The 21,296-nt window shown below is 44.0% G+C and overlaps 1 protein-coding gene across 1 annotated transcript in view; it reads right to left on the bottom strand.

Annotated features, from left to right (window-relative positions):
• The window catches only part of LOC136849517 (uncharacterized), a 57,874-nt gene that overhangs the window by 11,322 nt on the left and 25,256 nt on the right, over positions 1 to 21,296 (bottom strand). The window lies entirely within an intron of this gene.

Below are 21,296 nucleotides of genomic sequence, written 5' to 3'. Positions count from 1 at the left end.
TATGCAAGTCTGTTAACAACGGCTCAAACAATGCTTGGTATGTTGATCATATAATTTCAAATACTTATGCCTAGCAAAATCAACACAAAAATATGGTATCTTTATTTCTTAGATTTTAGGCAAGTTTCAATCTTAAAATACACTGCAGTCAATTTGGTAGTCCTGATACACTTGGCACCGATGGATTGCAGAGTTCAAACTCATCTATGTACATGTAAAGCTTAATAACAGCTGTTGAAGAGCGTTCAGTATTATTACACTCACCATCACAAGTGTCATATAAAACATTTGGGTGATGACTACTATGTTCATTTTTTGCACTTGTTTCTGGACATCAATTGAAAGAAATGCTTTTAGCATATCAATTATAGGGACATAATGATATGTGGAGATGGTCATGAACAGATAATAAATAAATGTGGTGCAAAATAAGGAAAGTTTGATATAACATAGTTCTTTAATTTGAACTTACTGTTGACCTGCATTTATCTCCTCATCAAAACATTGTTTCATATAAAGCCATTAATTTTTTGTATGTTTGAGAATTCTTTTTGGGTAACATCCATGTTCTTCTAAGAAACATTGATTTATCATTTGTTTAAATGTATTAACAGTGAAATTCAGTAAAACTCTAGCCTGAAATTAGAGACTTTGCAAATTGTCTGGTAGCATGTGTCTCTTTTATACTGAGTAGGTAGTGTGCAAAATGCTTTGTAAAATCCTCCTTCACCCCTTCTTTGGCTTTCACCACAATTGCTTCCTGAGTGAATCGGTTTCATATAATGTTCATGCTGTGGCTTCTCAGCATTGTTTATTATGTTTGATTCTGCAAGTTTTGGAGAACTAATTGATGGGAAGTCAAAGAATTCTTTTATTGCATGATTTCTTTGATTATGCCGTTTATATGGCGTCACTCTTGTAAAGGTTTTATATAACAATCAGATCAAGACAATTGATTTTGAACTTTTTTTCATGTTCATGAAATATCTGTAAGTGCGTAGTGTATTCGCAAAAACTGTAAATTGGCAAACTACAAAATGGGCAAGGAATTGATGGGCTTTGACATTAGGCATTATGTTGTTTACAGATCTGTAAAAGAAAAGTTAATTTGGGTTCTGTAACATTACTAATCAATTTAAAAAGAAACAAAACTGTGTATGAGGTGAGTTTGATCAATGACTACATCATTTAAAACAGATTGAAAAATAACGCAAAAATTGTGACAAATACAAGGAAAAAAGCTTCAGAGCTCAGACTCCGCCAAGGAGGTCAGATGCATGAATTGAAAGACACATTTTGGTTTCGGTTTGACGCCTATACGATGATTCTACTGGAATTATCGTGAAAAATTTTTTGTTTTTTGTTTTTCTGTGATCTTGAGAATTTAACCTTTTGCATCATGTGACATACAGTCGGAGGCAGAACTTTAAGATGCGCTCGTTTTGGTTTTAAGTCAATAAGTATATTAACAAACTGTACTCAATAGTTTAATATAGAGGAAAAACAAATCTGTTTTCTGAAAAGTAAATATTTCTTATTTGTTCACGCTAAAGGACTTACCAAAAAGCTTGAACATATTTTTGTAATCCTATTCTTGTAAGCCAAGCAGAAACCTCGGCAATGCCCCAGGTCGACACCATTACTTTGTAATAGATCCTAATATTAATATCAAAAGCTAATTATAAAATTAATAGCAACTCTACCATCATATATAAATGAATAAAGATACATAATTTTATATATATATATATTTATATATATATATATATAGTTTTATATATATATATATATATATCTTATATATATACACTCAAAAAGGTCATTCCATGTAAATTCAACCAAAATTTAATAATTACTGCTTAAAATCTATTATGTACTGCATGCAGTGGTCCCCAACCTTTTGTAGGCTGTGTCGCTGTGGGCTACATCTGTTGTGATCCCAGTGGAGTACTACCTCCCCTAATAATAAGTTTCTGCAAAAATTGCTAGAGGCATAAGAAGGTGTAGAACTAAATAGAAAACTAAGGCAGTATGGTGATGCATTGTGCCACGGCGGAGGCAATTCTATAACATGTACGTTATTATTATTATATGTAAAAACTCTTAACCCCTTTCACCTCTCCCTCCCTCCTCCGCCACGGAACAGTTTTCTTTAGACTAAATAAACCTAAGAACCTATACTCACATTACTCCTCATCCGAGCTGGGTGGAGAGTGTTATTCTTCTTCCTCAACTTCATAAAGAATAAGCGCTGACTCTGCTGTGGGTGATGCAGTGGCTGGTGGTGAGAGGAGATGTTTAGTGATGAGTGACGATTGTGATGCAAGCTCATGGGGACCCGGGAGATGGTGACTGTGAGTGAGCAAGGGATGAGAAATGAGAAGGGCCAGGTAGTGGTGATGAGGGTGAGTGGTGAGGGGATGAATGTGATGGGCCAGGTAGTGGTGATAAGGGAGGATGATGAGGGGATGAAGGAAGGATGGGTGATAGAGGAATGGGGAGAAGCTGGAACACATGATCGCGACACGAAGGGCTGGGCAGTGGTGAAGACATGCTTAGTAATGGTGAAGTATAGCAAGGTGAGGAAGGCTGATGTGGTGAGGAAGGTGGTTGTGGGAGATGAGGAAAGGAGGGGTCAGTAGCAGACATGACTGAACCATTTCGTACTTTGCCCTATCGTCCACTGTTCAACAGTTGTCAACCTTATAGTGTAATGCACATAAAAAAAAAAGTGTGTAAATGGAGGTACCCACAAAAATCAAGTGATCTGATCCTAAAAAACACACATATATATATATGAATAGTTATATATATATATATATATATATATATATATATATATATATATATATATATATATATATATATATATATATATATATATATATAATTATAAATAAAGCAAGGACAAAATAATAAATTGTAAATACTAACTATAAACTGCAGTTTATGTGACAAATACTTTACTAAGAATAATTACTTGTGATTATTTATGTAGTATTATGTTGTGTTGGTCTTAGTAAACTGTTATATACATGAAATACAAAATGCTAAAAATTACCGAAAATTAAAAATCAATAACACATCGTGTACATATATATGCAGACAATGCGAGTCAACTATTGACTACGTATTGTATTAAAACAATATTCATAATTTATCCTGAAGACGCCTTGTTGCTATTATTGATACAGTTGTAAAGTCACCACATCGACGTCAGCGGAGTACTGTACTTTGAAGGCGTCATTAATCAAGTCTCCGCTGAGCAAGTTTTCTTTGGTGACTTCCCACTTTCTTTGTACTCAAATCGTCACGCCTAACGTGCCAGGTCACGCATTTTCTACCATTTCAACTCTATATGTATTTGTCCAACTGTCATAAATTATGTATCGTATGTTTCTTTATTCGCAGGCATCAAGACTGTATCCATATTGAGCTCTGTATGTTTTTGTATTGTAAATTGTATTTATTCACCGATATTATTGTTAATAGTTTTTGACCTTAGGTCACGCTCAATGTCATTGTCTTTCGCGTTCGCGCCAGTGCGCTATATAAACTGCCTGAATCTGTAATAAACCAGCAGTAACTTTACCTGCTCGTTTCTTTTGCACCTCTTACAGTGGTGACCGGAGTATCCCGGAGCCATTAGCGGACCGACACGCGACTCAGTCTTGGCTCCAGGAATTCTCCAACGCTCTTATATGTTTCTAAAACAGGTGCTGTAACCAGCGTTTGAGCGTGCTGACTCTTGTTGGCAAAACCACCAGCGTCACTAGCGAACCCACACTGCGCACAAAAGTGCGTTCTGACGCGAGTACCTCACTCCAGTAAGAGGGCAAAGAGCGAGCATGGACGCGGGCATCCCCTCCTTCGTGCAGTTAACCGTGGACCTCGCGGACTCGGAGGTCTACCTTCCTCCCATCTCACCCGCCCCCGCACCGAGGCCCTACCGCACCTCCACACCCATGCCAGTACCCCGAACACTCCATGGCCCGGCAACACATAACGGGCCACCCTGACCATAAAGTTGCCACCTTTTATACAGGGGAACCCAACGATGTGGCTGCGTAGGGTCGAGAGTCACTTCAGGGTGGCGCACCTGACGGACGAAATCCTGCAGTCCGACACACAGTCCTCAATGCCCTCCCGAGGAGGTATACAGAAAACTCGCCCGCGGTGCCCCACACACACCCTACATACAACGCCGCTGAAGAAGATCCTCCCCTTGCGTTCTACCTATCGCCGAGCGGGGCCGCCTTCATCGACCTTGCGTCAACCCATGGCATGACCTCAACGCAAGGGACGCATGGAGCATGGTCGAGGACCTTCTTTCACTACCAGATTTCGACGGCACGAAAAAGTGGCAGGAAATAAACCTGTTGCGGGAGATTTACCTTCACCAGCTCCTCCCAAAGGTCCTCACCCCTACACCATGCCTCACGACGACCTCATAGAAACGGCGCAGCACTTCACGGACGTCAACGCCATCGCCAGGAGGCGGCCACCGCCCCACAACAAATGGAGTTCCCCGGGCCTCTGTTGCTACCACAAGTGGTTCGGCAAAGACGCCCGAAACTGCCTGCTGCCCTGCTCGTTTGCCCGTTCAAAAAACGGGGGTGGCTGCAGCCAGCAGGACAAACCGCCATGGCAACCAAAAAACCCAGGGGTCCAGAACCAGTAGGTTTCTATGTCCGCAACACCGTCTCCGGCAGGATGATGCTGGTCGACACAGGGGCCTTTAGGTCGATCTTCCCGGCATCCAGGGAGGACCGCAACCAGAAACCAGACCCGGCCGCTTTCCTGACGGCCGCCAACAGATCCCCCATCCTCTCCTACGGCACCAAGCCCCTGTCGATTTCCATCCTTGGCCAGAATTACTCCTGGGACTTCATCGTCGCGGACGTAGGAACCCCACTCCTGGGGGCTGACTTCCTGGCGCACTTCGGCCTGCTAGTCGACGTGGGGCGTAAGCGCCTCCTCGATACTGACTCCTGCCGGTCTCTCCCATTAATGTCGGGACCCTAGGCACCCACCATCAGCTCCGTCGCCCCCCACCAGTACGCACACCTGCTGACGGAGTTCCCCGAAGTGTTCAAGCCCGAACTTCGACAAGTCCCCGGGGCCCCAGCCAAACATGGCATATACCACCACATAACAACTAGAGGCCCCGACACATGCGAAGTTCCAAGGCTTCCCCACAGCGCTTTCAGGAGGCGAAGCGGCACGCAGAGATGGAGCGGATGGGAATCTGCAGAAAGGCCTCCAGCCCGTGGGCCTCCACATGGTGCAGAAACTGGATGGCTCCTGGAGACCTTATGGTGACTACAGATGTCTCAACGTTGCAACAGAGCCCGACCACTACCCCTTGCCCAACATGCAGGACCTCACGGCCTCCTTTCACGAAGCCAAGGTATTCACTAAATTGGACCTTCTTAAATCATACTTTCAGGTACCTGTCGCACCAGAGGATATACCAAAGACTGCCATCATCACGCCGTTCGGGTCCTACGTGTTCGCCTTCTCCATCTTCGGATTGAGGAATGCCGGGGTGACCTTCCAGCGGCTCATGGACAACATCCTCGGGGACCTGAAGTTCTGCGTCTGCTACGTTGATGACATCCTCATATTTTCCAGGTCTCACAGTGAACAGCAAAAGCACATCCGGGCAGTCCTGCGGCGCCTCCAAGAGAATGACCTTGTCGTCCGTTTTGACAAGTGCACCTTCGGCGTCCAGAAAGCCGACTCCCTGGGCCAAGAGGTATCCCCAGCAGGCGTCAACCCACCACACCAAAAGTAAGCAGCAGCGTAACCAGGTTCCCAACCCCACCTCCATCAAGGCCGTCCAGGAGTTCCTCGGGATGGTGAACCTCTACAGGCGGTTCATCCCGGGATCGCACACACCACGCCCCCTGACGGAAGTTCTAAAGGCCAACCAAAGTCCCTGTCTTGGGGACCCAGCCAGCAGCAGGCCTTCTCCCTGACGAAGGCCGCCCTCGCCGAGGCAACCGCCTTGGCACACCAGGATCCCAAGGCCACTCTCCAGCTAACAACGGATGCCAGTAACATCGCATGTGGTGCTGTCCTAGAGCAGGTCATCAACGGCGCTGCCCAGCCCATCGCCTTCTTCAGCAAGAAATTCAATCCCGCAGAGACCCGCTACAGCACCTTCGACAGGGAACTCTACGCGATGTACTGCGCAGTCAGGCACTTCAAGTTCCTCCTGGAGGGGACGCCCTTCACAATCTTCACGGACCACCAGCCATTGGTTCACGCCTTCACCAAGCAAGGGGATGCATGGTCTTCCAGGCAGCACCGCCACCTCTCAGCCATAGCCGAATTCACCTGCTCCATCAGGTACCTCCCCGGCAGGAAAAATCCTGTAGCAGACGCCCTCTCCAGAGTCGAGTTGAACGCAGTGCAGCTCGGAGTAAACTACCAAGACCTCGCCAGAGAACAGGCCGCTGACCCAGAAACCCCGGCCTACTGCACCGCCATCACGTCCCCTAAGTGGCGGGACGTGACCCTCGCCCCCAGAGGCCCAAGTCTCCTCTGCGACATCAGTACGGGTCAGCCCCGCCCCTTGGTTCCAGCCTCACGCCGCCGCCAGGTATTCGACATAATTCACGGCCTCTCACATCCCTCTGGCAGAACCACGGCCAAGCTGCTCTCAAAAAAGTTCGTTTGGCACGGGGTGCAGGACGCCACGTCCTGGGCGAAACAGTGCCTGCAGTGCCAAACCAGCAAGGTGGGTCGTCACACGCAGTACGGGGTAGGCGAGTTCCCGCAGCCAGAGCGCCGCTTCGGCCACATTCATGTCGACGTCATCGGGCCCCTTCCCCAGTCAGGTGGGTCCAGATACCTCCTGACGGTGGTAGACCGCTGACAAGGTGGCCCGGCCACACCTGCAAGAAGCCACCGCCAGCGCGCGTGTGCCGAGGCCCTGCTTTCCAGTTGGGTTAGCCGCTTTGGCGTCCCGGACCACATCACAACCGACAGGGGCCTTCCTGTCCGAATTGTGGTCTGCCCTGGCTCAGCTGCGGGGAACCATTCACCACACCACCACGGCATACAACCCGGCGGCCAACAGCCTGGTTGAGCGGTTCCACAGATCCCTGAAGGCATCCCTCATGGCCCACTGCACTGCCGAGGACTGGAAACATCAGCTGCCGTGGGTCCTCCTCGGTTTGAGAACCACCCCCAGAGCCGACAGCACCCCATCCGCAGCTGAAAAAACCCACGGTGAGCCCCTCATGGTCCCGGGCGAACTTGTGACAGAAGATCGCCACATCCCATCACTGCAGAGGCTCCGCAATGTGGCCGGCAAGTTCGCCTGCAGGCGCTCGCCCATCGACAAAGCAACCACCTTCCATGCACCCACAGCTGTCATCCGCCACCCGTCTTCGTCCAGAGTCAGCGCCCGTCCGTCCACCACTAATCTTAAGCCCTACAGGGGACCTTCGGCGTGCTGGAGCGAACAGCAAAGCGTTCCGGCTGGCACCCCAGGCAAGAACGACTGGGTTTGGCAGACCGATTAAAGCCCCTTCCTGTCGAGAGTCCCGACAGCGACGCTTCACCCCTTCCGCCCAAACTGCACTTCCAGCACGCCTCACCCCAGGCGCGGCCGCCCAGGAAGGACCGCCAAACAGCAGCTCACAGGCGGAGACCCCTCGTTATCTTCAAAGACGCCCGGAACCCTTCAGCGTCCCACCAGGTGCAGGGATTAGTCAGACGCGTCCCTCGCCTTGGGAGTATTTGTAAGTCACCACATCAGCGCCGAAAAGCGTAGTGTTTAAGCGGCGCCATTAATTAAGTCTCCGCTGAGCTTGTTTTCTTTGGTGACTTTCCATTTTCTTCAAACTCAATTAGTCACGCCTAGTGCCAGGTCACGCATTTTGTCATTTTTGCTTTATGCGTATTTATACAAAATGTCACACATTGTGTATCACATGTTTTCTTCATTCACCAGGCATCAAGACTTTATCCATGTGTATAGTTCTGTATATTTTTGTATTTAGTAATTTGTACTCGTTCCTGCATATTATTGTATATTGTTTCAACCTCAGGTCACAGTCAATTCCATTGTCTCGCGGGCGAAAGTGAATTCGTGCTTCCTCGCTTCTACCTGGATCTGTAATAAAGCCTACGGAGCCAAGCAAGGAAGGCCGTGCCAACACAAGAGTTATTAATACAATACAATACAACAACAGTAATAAAAGTATGATGCTTTTGCCTGCTCGTTTCTTCGACACCTTACAATAGACACACCAATTATTTTATCTGCTTAACTATTTTATTCCTTCTATGTGATGTATATTTTCTACATCGTCAATACTATACCAGTCGTTGAATATTAATATATATTGCTTTTGTCTTTGTTTATGTTTGGCCACGTTCACTTGCACTATTTCCTAAGGGTTTCTGTTGCCTTTGTTATTTCTTCAAGGGTGTGTCCTAGGATTAATCCATCGTCTGCTTATAATAATAGTGCCACTATCCATATAATTTCACTTCTGAAACCTTTCGTTGTACTTTCTAATTTTCGATTATCAAGTAAGTTATTAGAGAAAGAATATGGTGGAACCATTGCATCACTACCTTATTCCATTTGTTACACTCAGCTCTTTTTGTCCTACATTATTGAGGCATAGACAGACTTGTTATGTCATTTGCATATATCTTTGCTACTGCACTCATTACCTCTGCATGTAGCCCATATTTCACCATGACCTCATGGCTTTTTCTGTTAACTGAGTCAAATGCTTTTTGGAAGTCTAGCTGATACCACAAATAACGAGTCTTTCTTCTGTACATTTTCTTGTATGCAATATTATAAGATTTACAAATCATCAATTCCTCTTCTTTGAGTAGTAAAGCCTGATTGCTGTTCATGCGTTTCCCTTATATTTTTAATATGCTTTCCCTATTTTGGTTTTCAGGATCTCCATGGAAATTCTATATGACACATTAGTTAATGCAATTGATCAGATCTTTGACTGTAGAGTGTTGTTTCTTGGGTGTAGTGTCGTTTTTTTACTTAAAACCAGGTGTTCTGTGTTTTCCTGCTTTTCAGTATGTTGTTTAAACATTCACCCAATCTCTATTTAAGGTTAGTGCTTTGTAAACAGTTTGAACAGAACTAGCTTCATCCCATCTGGCCCTGGTGCTCTGTTTGATTTCATTTCTCAGTTATTTTCATCCTCTTCAGTTATATTTGGCTTTCCATGGGTTTAATTTGTCACTGTTAGGTCGTACACTACATCCATGTATTATCTTAACGATGTATAATTTGGTATATATTATGCTGTTCTAATCTTGCCTATTCATCATCTCTTCCATGTCGTGTTTGTGTACTGTTCTTTTTTGCTTTCATTCCCACATCTTTCTTATTTTGTTTTCTTCTTTTGTTATGTTGTTTCCAATTTTACAAAGCTCTTTAAGCTGGGTTTTCTTCCTCAATCTCTTGCTTATTTTCAAGTCGTATATCTGATCCATTCTTTTCTGAGGTGGTCTTGTAAGGTGTCAAAGAAGCGAGCAGGTAAGTTGCTGCTACTTTTTACAGATCAGGCAGCTTATATTCTGCGGCCGACTGGCCTTGACCGCGAGAGACATTAGGAATTGACTGTGACCTGAGAGTCGAAACAATAAACAATAATATGCAGTGAATGAGTACAAATTACAATACAAAACATACAGAGCTATAATGGATACAGTCTTGATGCCTGTGAATGAAGAAGCATAATGATAACAATGTGTGACATTTTATAAATCACGCATAAAGTAAAAATGATTAAAATGCGTGACCTGGCACGTTTTAGGCGTGACTAGTGAGCTTGAAGAAAATGAAATCACCAAAAGAAAACAAGCTCAGCGGAGACTTAATTAATGGCGCGCTGAGAGCACTATCCTGGCGCTGATGTGGTGACTTTGATCTCCCAAGACGAGGGCGCGTCGGCTAATCCTTGTATGGCAAGGTCGATAGCACAGAAGCGGCCCGCTTTCGGCGATGGGCGGGGAGCAAGCTTGAGGAGGAACTTTTTGTGGTGCTGTATGTGAGGTGTGTGTTTGGTTCGCGAGATGAGTTTTCTGTACCGTCCTCGGAAGGCGTTGAGCACTGTGTCGGCCTGTGGGATTTAATCCGTCAGAGTCCCGCGATTCTGAAGTAGCTCTCCACCCCTGCGCAGCCACGCCGATGGGTTCCCCTGCGTGCGGCAGCTTTACGGTGGCGGCCGCGGTGTGTTGCCGGCCGTTGTGTGTTCAGGGCGCTGGTGTGGAGTTGGGAGGGCCTCGTGCGAGGCCGGCGGGTGTGATGGGAGGTAGGTAAACCTCCAGTCCGCGAGGTCCAGCGTTTAACTGCATGAAGGAGGGGATATCGGCGTTCATGCTCAAGCTCCTTGACCCCTTACTGGGTGGGGTACTTTCGCGTCAATGCGCAGTTTCGTCGCGCCGTGTGGTTCGCTAGTGGCGCTGGTGGGGTACGCCGACGAAAGTCAACGCGGCTCAAACGCTGGTTACGAAGCGCGTGTTTAGGCGCTAAGAGCGTTTTGGAGAAATCCTGGAGCCAAGACTAAGTCGCCCGTGTGGATCCGCTAATGGCTCCGGGATACTCCGAGGAGTCACCACTGTAAGGTGTCAAAGAAAGAACGAGTAAAAGTTACTGCTACTTTATTACAGATCAGGCAGCATATATTGCGGCCGACTGACGCCCGACCCCGCGAGAGACAATGGAACTGACTGTGACCTGAGGTTGAAACAATAAACAATAATATGCAGTGAACAGTACAAATTACAATACAAAACATACAGGCTGCAATATGGATACAGTCTTTGATGCCTGTGAATGAAGAAAACATGTGATACACAATGTGTGACATTTGTATAAATACGCATAAAGTAAAAATGATTAAAATGCGTGACCTGGCACGTTTTAGGCGTGACTAATTGAGCTTGAAGAAAATGGGAAGTCACCAAGAAAACAAGCTCAGCGGAGACTTAATTAATGGCGCCGCCGAAACACTATCCTGGCGCCGATGTGGTGACTTTACAGTCTCACCTCTCGGTATGTCTTTGTGGAGCTTTCGTGCGGGTAGGACGTGTCTGTGGTGCTCACTAGTAATAAGTGCCTGACTTGCGCGATGTTCAAGTGAATACGAACGAAGAGGAAAGGAAAAAGAAAACAAACACTGCAAAGATTAAATCAGTATAGGTAAGATCAAACTATCATCACGAACATTATCTCATAATTATCAAACAGCACGTAAAAGATGGAACACTAAAAGAAAATACTGAGAAGGACGAGTCAACCCAAATCGAGAGAGTCAGCAACCTGCGGACATTGCTCTCTCACTCATTTGTTACACTCTGCTGGGGTAGAGTGCATTTCACTACATATAGTCTAGTTGGACTCACGTAAGGGGTTCCTAGGAACACACTGGCACCTAATTGCCACCAACCAAGCAAACTAGAAAAAATAAAACCAGACAAAGAACACAGAAGAAAAAGTCCTTCTAGTACCTAACCTGCACCAGTACATAGGATACTGAGTGCCACCAGTGTGACACCGCGGCACCCAACAACAGTGCCACCTTTTGAAGAGTGCCACGTCACTGAAGGGACGCTTCTCGATGCCAAGTACGCCCAGCCGACCCGGGTAGACCCTTCCACAGAACCATGGCAGCGAGAGAATTATAAAGCCTTCCTGGAATTCAGGATGTGGCAGGTCACCAGATTGGAACTTGCCACCTGGGTCAAGGAGCAAATGGACGACTTGGCCAAGCTAGAGAAGGAAGAAAGACTCTAATGGCGGAATTATGAAGCCAAACAGAGGAGGTATGAAGAAGAATGGAGGGCGTATGAAATGAACAGAGAGTATGACGCTGAACAGAGAGGCAGCTAGAAGACGAAAGAAAGAAAGGATAGACAGCATGAGTTAGCCTTCAAAAGAAAAAGGAGCTTGACCTGGAACAAAAGGGAGAATGCCGAAGCTATAGCTAGACAGCAACCTCAGCCCCACACCTGCTGCACCAAATGCTCCAATCCTGAGCATCAATTCCTCGTCCCCAAGTGGACTGAGGACGAGCCAGAAGGATGGCTGGAGGAAATCGAGGCATCGTTCTGCCTGCCTACCTCTCAAACTCAACTTGCCCGAAGAATGGACTGCCAAGCAAGCCTACGTGCACCCACTGTAACAAGGTGGGGCACGCTGAAGCTGAGTACCATACAAGCTAGGCACTAACAAGCAACCTACTACTACCAGCCAGAACTCCTCTCCCGTTTCATCCATTCAACCCTCCCCACCAACAGTTACTGCAGGCCACCGAGCCCCTACAAGAGGCCCGTGCAAATCCTGTGGTGCTGCCAGCCACTACAATGCTGGATCTCCGACCTGTCCACATCACGTCCCCACCACCAAGTTCGTTAGCCTCATTAGCACCTCATTCTCTGTGGCCGGGCCGCACAAGATCCTTTACCCCAAGAGACTGGAAACCCAGTTCATCTTGGTGGCCCCACTTCAGAGCACTAGCCTGCCCGTGACCCTTCCGGTCACAGTAGACACTGTGGCAGACATTAGCCTGATCGGCAGGGCCCAAGTGCCAGTCGGTGCCATGGTTGACGAGAAAACCCAGTGGGAGATGAAGTGGATAGAGTGCCACACCATTACCGCTCCCACGGTCAAGCTCCAGGTCACGACACCTTGGGGCACCCTACCCCACCACCTTGGCGTGGTGGGTGGAATTCGGCCCGGAGTGGACTTCCTGTTGGAGTCGGGACCTTCTCTGGGAAGCCCTTTACCAGCAGCCGCCGCCAGCCACGCTACCTCCTCCACAAAGGCCCCGACTGTAGGAGAACCAGATAAAGATGAAACCCCACCTTCCGCCCACCGAAGTGGTCAGTGGAAGGGGCACACACTGAACCATTCTCAGCCTAGCCCTATCCAGTTGCGAAGGGCTGGCCCACAAAGAGGTCCTCCCTCTCCCCAAATAGACATTCAAGAGGAGCAGTACCGCTGCAGGACGTGCAAGCGGACAGGCCACTCCACAAATTGGGAGGGCTGCCCAAGTAAGCAACGCCCAGCGGACGCCCCCAAACAAGACTCTCTGAGAGGCTACGATCTCCAGCTGGGGCAGGAATCTCTGCCGCAGCCAAGTGCAGAATCTCATCCGCAGTATTGTACCTCGGACCCCTTATCCGAGCATACTGACCTCAGCTTCTGCCAGTGCCGCTGCGAGCGCTGAGCAGTGCCATGCTCCGTCCGGCAGGGACATCGAGTCATCAGTTGAGAAGGACCCTGTGCCGGGTCTAAATCATGAGGCGGATCCTCCTCCGGGAGATTCAGGATTCCCCACACTATTGATCATCGGCAGAGAGCCTCCGGCACCCGACACTTCTTCTTCGCCAAATCTGTCCCAGAGGATGAACCTCTGGAGGATCAAACTGTTACACCTTCTCTGGGAGACCAGGGCGCTGGCCTCCTCCCGGACGTAGAGGTCAAGATCGCTCTCGCTCCGGTTGTCGCCAGCGGCCGGTGGGAGGCCCTCTGTAACTTGGGTTGCCCCTGACTTCACGCCCACTAGCCCTTCTGGCCTTTCCCCAGAGTCGGTGCCCTCATCACCTCCTAGGTCTGATACTGATAGGCCTTGGAGGAACCCAAAGAAGAAGAAGAATGGGTGAAAGAGAGCCCAGTAGTTGTCGAGCCATGAGCTCATCCTGGCACTAGTGCCCTCTCGGCACAGTGCCCTACCATCTTAGAGTGATCCTGGCCCCTTGCTCAGAGGAGGTAGCCAGTGTGATCTATTTCCTCATACATAGCCTAGACCAAATTAAGTACTGTACATCAGACTAGTAACCTTGTCCCTTCCACTTACCATCCAGAGCTTACATTAATCACATAAGTGGTGTAACTAAAATCAGACAATCTTAACTATTGTGAAAAGAGCCACTATGCTCATGGCACGCATGGCCTAAGACCTCAGTGGGGTAAACATTTTATCACATGAGGCAAACCTCATCAAGTGTATGAATTACCAGTGTACTGAACATAAAAAAAAACTTTGTAATTTAGCTAGAACATTATCTCTTACATTGGTGCTATGGTCGAGTTAGGATAGGTTAGGCTAGGGAATACAATAGAATGTACCACTAGGCTAGGTCTAAAACATCACAATTATAGGAGGTAGCATGTAATAACCGTAAGCACCTTCCAGTGCTGTTAGAATTATGTAGAAATAATGATCAAAGCTCATATCCTATCTAGGTTAGGTAAGATAAGTAGCTGAGTAGGCTACACAGGTTCAAATCTGCTCGGGGAAGAGTAACCTAATGAGGTGAACAGCTTGATTAGTACAGACCTTCATGCCCAAAAAGGGAGTGAAGGCCCTCTTAAGGGGGGGAGCTTTTATAAATATTCTGCTGTTCGCCCTCTATGCATTTACTGTAGGAAAATAATGCGAACAAAGACCAGAAGGTGTCCTCACGTAGGCAGAGATAGGCTGTGTAGTTAAAAAAAAAATTACGCCTTTGTGACATTAGGGACTAACCCACAGAGAGGGTTTTCACTCAGTAAGCTCTAGTAAAAGTGGTCTTAACTGTCTTTTCTTTTATCCTATGCATTCAGCGATGTCTTTGTCAAATTTCGGATTTGCCTGGGGCATAGGGTATGGATGCGGCCAGCCACCCTGCTTGATCGGAGACGGGTCAGAGAGATTCACGCCGCAACCGAGAATGCACGTCGTGTTTTAGGCAAATCGGTGTCCTTTGTCCGGCCCCCCCCCTTGTCTTTTCATTAGTGAACAACAGGTCCGTGTTTTCCAGAAGCCGTATCGTCTATTGCAGTGCGCAAGCAAACCACGTAACGGTAAGTCTGAACTTGACAATATCTGCTGTTTGCTAATATTTCTTCCCCTGTATTTCAACCTTTCTTTTGTTCCCTCTTCACCACCACCATCTACCATTATCCAGGTAAACAATTTACTTTTATGAAGTCTAGATTAAGAATAATTTATATTGCTTAGCGACATTCTTCTTCCGTGTAACTGAATTAGGGAAGGTTAAACAAGTCATTTACAGCATTTATGCAGCCTTGTGTCTCGATCCCATTGTTCAGAAGAGCCCGTTGTGCTAAAAAACATCACTGAAACGAAGAGAAAATTGACTGCGTCCGATGTTGGGCGATTGTGCAAGTAAATTTCTTAGATAACTGCATATTCTTTGTGTCGAGTTTTCTCTCGACCAACGACCTATTCAATTTAATAATCATCAGTCTTTGATGTTAATTTTATGTAGCTTCAAATTGACCCAGGTTATATGTGTCCTTGGCACTCCAGGGCCTTAATGTACATTAATCAAGTAATGGCTCATCAATAAACCCTATGCATAACAATAATATATATATATATATATATATATATATATATATATATATATATATATATATATATATATATATATATATATATATTATAATGTGTGTTATAATATGCAAAACCATTCTACAAATATGATATGTCTCTGTGAAATTTTTATGCTTTGCTTGCAGATTTGTCATTTGTTGTGAGATATGATAATATGATTTTAAATGTCTTTTTCTTACAGATAAGTTGTGTATGTACAGTTCTGAAATCATGTTTTGATATATTTTTTCATTTCTTTAATATATTGTGCAGTATATTAAATGAATACTGAGTGTTATGAAATCAGATTCATAACATGCCGAGTAGAGAGAAAGGTTAAAGTTCTCTTCCTCCAGCCATTTCCTGTGTATATCTGTTTTGGCCAAAGGAAGTCGTGTTCCGGAGGACCACTTTGCTTATAACGAAATGAGATGACAGTTATCAAGCCAAATGCTTAATACACATTTGTTCTGTGTGTGCCTATTCTGAAGTTATTATCTTTGTCTATCCTATTATGTTTCATAATCTGAGTAGAAAAAGAATGATGAGAGAGATGGGGTGACACGTTGACAGCTGACCAGGATTTGGTCCAAAATACTTTTTCTGTTTACCCAGGTGTTTTCAGTGAGCAGATGATGTCCATCATACAGATAAGAGCCCTGGCATGTTTCTTCTGAGCCTTGGAGTACTGTGTGTATTCGGTATTCTGTTTTTGTAGAATAAGGTGTTCTGCATATTCCCTATGTGTATTCTTTGAGTATTCTGGGAGGGCTTGAAGATAAAAGAGGAGTACTGAATGAAAAACAGTTAGTTAGGCAAAAGGGGTTGCTGGTATAAGGTTCTCTCTCTCCTCTCTCTCTCTCTCTCTCTCTCTCTCTCTCTCTGCTCATAATAGGGTATAAATTTTTATCATTCTCCCACTAATGTTAATTTTGTGAGTTACTGAAGGCGTTGGTATTTTACAAGCATTGTGAAAAGTGTATAATGGTGTACCACTTGTAAAAGGTAATGTGATGTTTTACTGGTTTATAATGTTGTGACCCCAGAAGTCAAAGTGATGTTCTAGGTAATGAAAATTATTATTTGATAAGAATTGGATAATATCTTTTATAGTGTTCTAATGTGTCTTGCTGCTATGTATCTTACTAAGTGCATATGATTGTGACTTGGCAGTGTTGTCTTTGAGAAAGTCTTAGAAGGGCAGTTAGCCTTATTTCTTTTTAAGGTGAAGAATCGTCTTTGAGAAGATTGATATAATCTTTAAACATATTTTTGTCTTTTGAATTTGCTGTTGGTATATTTCCATTTTTGCATATTTCATTCTTGTGTGTTTGTGTGTTCATATTAGTCACACAAGTTGAAATGTTTATAATTTCACAATATTTTGGTTTGTGTCAGTGATTACTTGAAGTTTTGTTAATGTTAATTTATTGCTAAGATTTCAATGTAGGGGAGAGCGGTGATGGTTCGGACATTTTTTTTAATTTCTCTCTAGAAGTCAGAGTTTAAGGAGCAGTGATATCCTTGGCATGTCAATGTAGCCTCATCATCCTACATTTACCAGTAAATGTAGCAAGTCGTATGCTACCTGCCAAACTGTTATCTTCAAATACAAGTTTCAAAATGTCCGAATCATCCCTACCCAGGTGATTCGGACAAAAAACATGGGATGATTCGGACAATTATTATAATTGACATTTTACCTTCAAGTCCCAGATGATAAGTGAAACAGAAATACCATACAGAAGTGTTTTATTGATAATCATAATCAGCAAAAGTTATTCTCTACTTAGTGAATGTGAACAGAAAATCTATGATGTTTGCTGAAAATAAATGTTATAGTAGTCTTAAAGAATATTGTAACCTTCAAAACAAAAACTAAACTTGAAATATCCTTGCCACCAAATTCTTAACTGACCAAAATTTACTTGAAATTATTCTCTCCATGGTAAAAACAAACTAAATCGTAACTCAAATACTTGAAATTTGTTGTGCCTAAATGTTAAGTTGGCTAACAGATATTGTATCTGCAAAAAGAAAAGCAAAATTTGAAATACCCCTGCTTTCTTTTTAATACTCTGCTGAACTGGGTTTGACACTCCAGTTACTGCCTCTTTACCAATAGCTGCTTCATATAATTTCTGGAAATTTAAAACTATTAGCAGCAAATTTCTGTGGTGTTCTTAAACAAAAACCTGGAAATTCACATCACCCTAGTCTAAATTGCTAGATTAATTTGCCTACATAATAGACTTTGCTACCTTTTTTACTGGATCTATCCCCGCAAGAACTTAAAATCTCCCTCCTCAGGACTTTATCAATAAGAAACCCACTTCTTTTCTTCTATCTCCTCTGAGGTGTCAGAAGAATTGTGTTAAGATCGGCTGTCAAGTCTTCAGATCAATCAGAAAGGTCCTTCACATCACTGGTCTGGGCCTCTGTATCTCTTAACTTTTGTATTTTTCTTGCTTTTTAATGTTCTTGAGGTATTTCATGTGAGGTTGTGCTTTTAGGCGGTGTAGTTGGCTTTGGCCTATCAGTCACAAAAGCCCTGGCAAAGTGACTTTCTTGAAAAACATCAGTGTAATATAGGTGAATGCCAATGGAATGGAATCCAATTTTGAATATTGACATTTTAATTTGTAATTTGGGGTTCTATGATGGGTTTATGAAGTGCTTTACTTAAGGTAAAGGTAATGAGGGTTAATGAATGCATATACACAAAATATAGCTTAAATAATGTGCGTGAAAATCTTTTGTTTCTTTGTTGGAATTCATAATTAATGGTTTCTAGGAGGAATGATTCGGACGTCGAGATCGCTCCCAACCCTAAGAATGTCAGTCATCCCCACATGTAACCATTTGATGACACCCTCAACTTCAAACCCTTGCAGATTACAGGCGGGTATGGCTACAACATCTTCGTCATAGTACAAATTCACCCAAAACTCATAATCGGCTCCTTATCATATTACTGCAAAGCTTATGGTTAAACGCAAAGTACATAGGAAATGAGAAAAGCCACAAAATTACCCTCAATCCTAAAGTAAACGACCCTTCGCAACCAAAGTCCATGTGTCAATGGCGAACAAACTCTCGCGATTTCACGTGATTTCTCAGAGCTGGGGGCCCCTTACATTTTTCAGGAAATGTACTGTCCGGACCATCCCACTGTCCGAATCATCACCGCTCTCCCCTGCTTATTATTGAGATTTCAGAGAATGCCTGCATTGACCCCATTTATTAATATTTTAGTGAACACTTAGCCCTAATTGCAGATATTCTGGTTTGTACACAAAGTTGAGTGAAGTTAATGGTTTTGAATTTTACTTAACCAAATTGCTTTCTTGATAAATTAAAAGTTTGTGAATTAATCTCTGACTAAAAATGGTTCCAAATCTTACACTGTTGTCAAGTAATAGTAAATCTCTTTGAGATTGTGAACTCTACTACAACTTTTGGACTTAGAAATAAATTTGTCTGTTTAAAGTTTTAAAAGCACAGTGTTTCATTTTGACCACCAGTGATTAGAGAAATTAATGAATGTGCACAAGGTAAGTGATATATCTGTCTCCTTTATCAAAGTGAAATAGAACCAGGGAAATAATTACAGTGTTTGTTGAAGTGATGCCCATTTTCCACTACTCTGTTTATAGCTTATTAGTTGTTACCTCATCCATAACTTGATAAAGTTAGATTGATTTTTCTAAGTGATAAGCAAGTTTTATGGGATAACTGTACCTTTAGAGTATTCAGTCTTAATATTTTTGTTATGAGGTTTCAAGTGTCTGGCTGAAGTGACGTAACTTTTGGTCTTATTAGTTGTGTAATAACTTGGAGTACTTGATCACTTCGTGACAATATATATATATATATATATATATATATATATATATATATATATATATATATATATATATATATATATATATATATATATATATAAATAATCAACACACAATCATGTGTGGAACAGAAACAGATTTCTGACTCACATCAGGATCAGTGTCAGGGTATATATATATATATATATATATATATATATATATATATATGCTATATATATATATATATATATATATATATATATATATGTATATATATATATATATATATATATATATATATATATACAGTATATACTATATATATATATATATATATATATATATATATATATATATATATATATATATATATGTGGATATGCTTGTCAATACAGAATCATAAGATCCAAGTGCAAGAAACTGAAGTGACTGTGATGACCGGTCGCTGGAAATGAACCCGCGTCACCATAATCACAGTAAACCCCCATATTCGCAGTCTCATGATTCGTGGACTCACCTATTCACGGATTTCTCTATGGAACATATATACGCATTATTCACTGAAAATTCGCCCATTCACGGTATTTTCCACTGAGAAATATTCAATAATTACTGTATTTGCATCTCAGTTTCATGACTAAATACCTTTTTTATGATAAAACTTAAAATACTCAGGTAATGCTCGAGTTACGATAATTTGCCTTATGATAATTCGATTTTGCAATGGGTAAGCAGTTAATACTGATGCGACAATATTTATAAGATATTTTTAAATTTCACGCTGGCGCAGGCAGCAGCTTACAATCAGGCAGCGAGAGAGACCAAATTACAATAGACCAACTTTTTTTCCTCCATCTCTTTATCCCATCTTCTAGTTAAAAAAATGATAGAGAATGATAAAAGTATTGTTATTAACATTATACTCTTGTGTAAATGCACTAGCCATAAACAACCGAATGAGAAACTGTTGTTTTGTAAGCCATGTTGTACCAGTCTCCTGATCATGTTGTCTGTAAAGTCCTGCTAAAGCAAGTTTTCTTTGATAGCGACCCATTTTCTTTGTACCCTACGATTCATCACGCTGGACAGGCCAGGTCCTTAAAATTCAGTTGAGCCAAAAATCGGCTGTGTGCCATGTATTTCTTCTTTCGCCAGGCGTCAAGATTATGCTCAACTTTAATTCTGTCTGTTATTTACATTTGTATATTGTACTCGTTCGCTGTATTTATTTATTAATTGTTATCGACCTCAGGTCACCCTTGCTTCCATTGTCTTCCGCAGCCCAACGCCAGTCGGCCGCTATATAAACTGCCTGGACCTTGAATAAATTAGCAGTAACTTTTACCTGCTTGTTTCTTTTGCACCTCTTATAGTGGTGACGGTGATTTCCCAAAGCCATTAGCGGACCCATGCGGCGACTCAGTCTTGGCTTCAGGAGCTTACTCTCGCCCTTAGCGGACTAATCACAGCGCTGAACCAGCGTTTGGGCGTGCTGACTCTCGTCAGCAAAATCACCAGCGTCATTAGCGGACTCACACGGCGCGCTCCTAAGTGCGTTTTGACGCGAGTACCCTACTCCATATAAGAGGGCAAAGAGCGAGTATGGATGCGGACATCCCCTCCCTCATTCAATTAACCGCTGACCTCGCGGATTCGGAGGTCTACCTCCCTCCCATATCACCCGCGCCCATCCCCACGCTGAGGCTCTCACGCTCCTCCAAACCCCTGCCCGCGCCCCGCACTCTCCCCAGCCCAGCGGGCCAATCCAGGGCCACCCTGTCCATAAAGCTGCGCCGTTTACGCATGGGGAATCCGTCGGCGTGGCTCTACAGGGTTGAGAGCCAGTTCAGGATTGCGGATCTTAACGACGAGGTGCTGCAGGCGGATATAGTACTCAACGCCCACACCGGAGAAGGTCTTCAATGGCTCGTCCTGTGGGTGTCTAGGCACTCTTGCCACCTACCACCTCTGAGAGAAAACCCTCCTCCAGACATGCTCCCTGCCGGTTGCCGAGCGGGCTGCCCGCGCCCTCGACCTTGCCATTAACCTGCGGCAGGATCAGAGCATCATGGAGTCATGGAGC

Source organism: Macrobrachium rosenbergii, chromosome 2 (assembly GCF_040412425.1).
Source record: "Macrobrachium rosenbergii isolate ZJJX-2024 chromosome 2, ASM4041242v1, whole genome shotgun sequence".
Taxonomy (NCBI): Eukaryota; Metazoa; Arthropoda; class Malacostraca; order Decapoda; family Palaemonidae; genus Macrobrachium; species Macrobrachium rosenbergii.
This window is presented reverse-complemented; position numbering and strand designations above follow the sequence as displayed.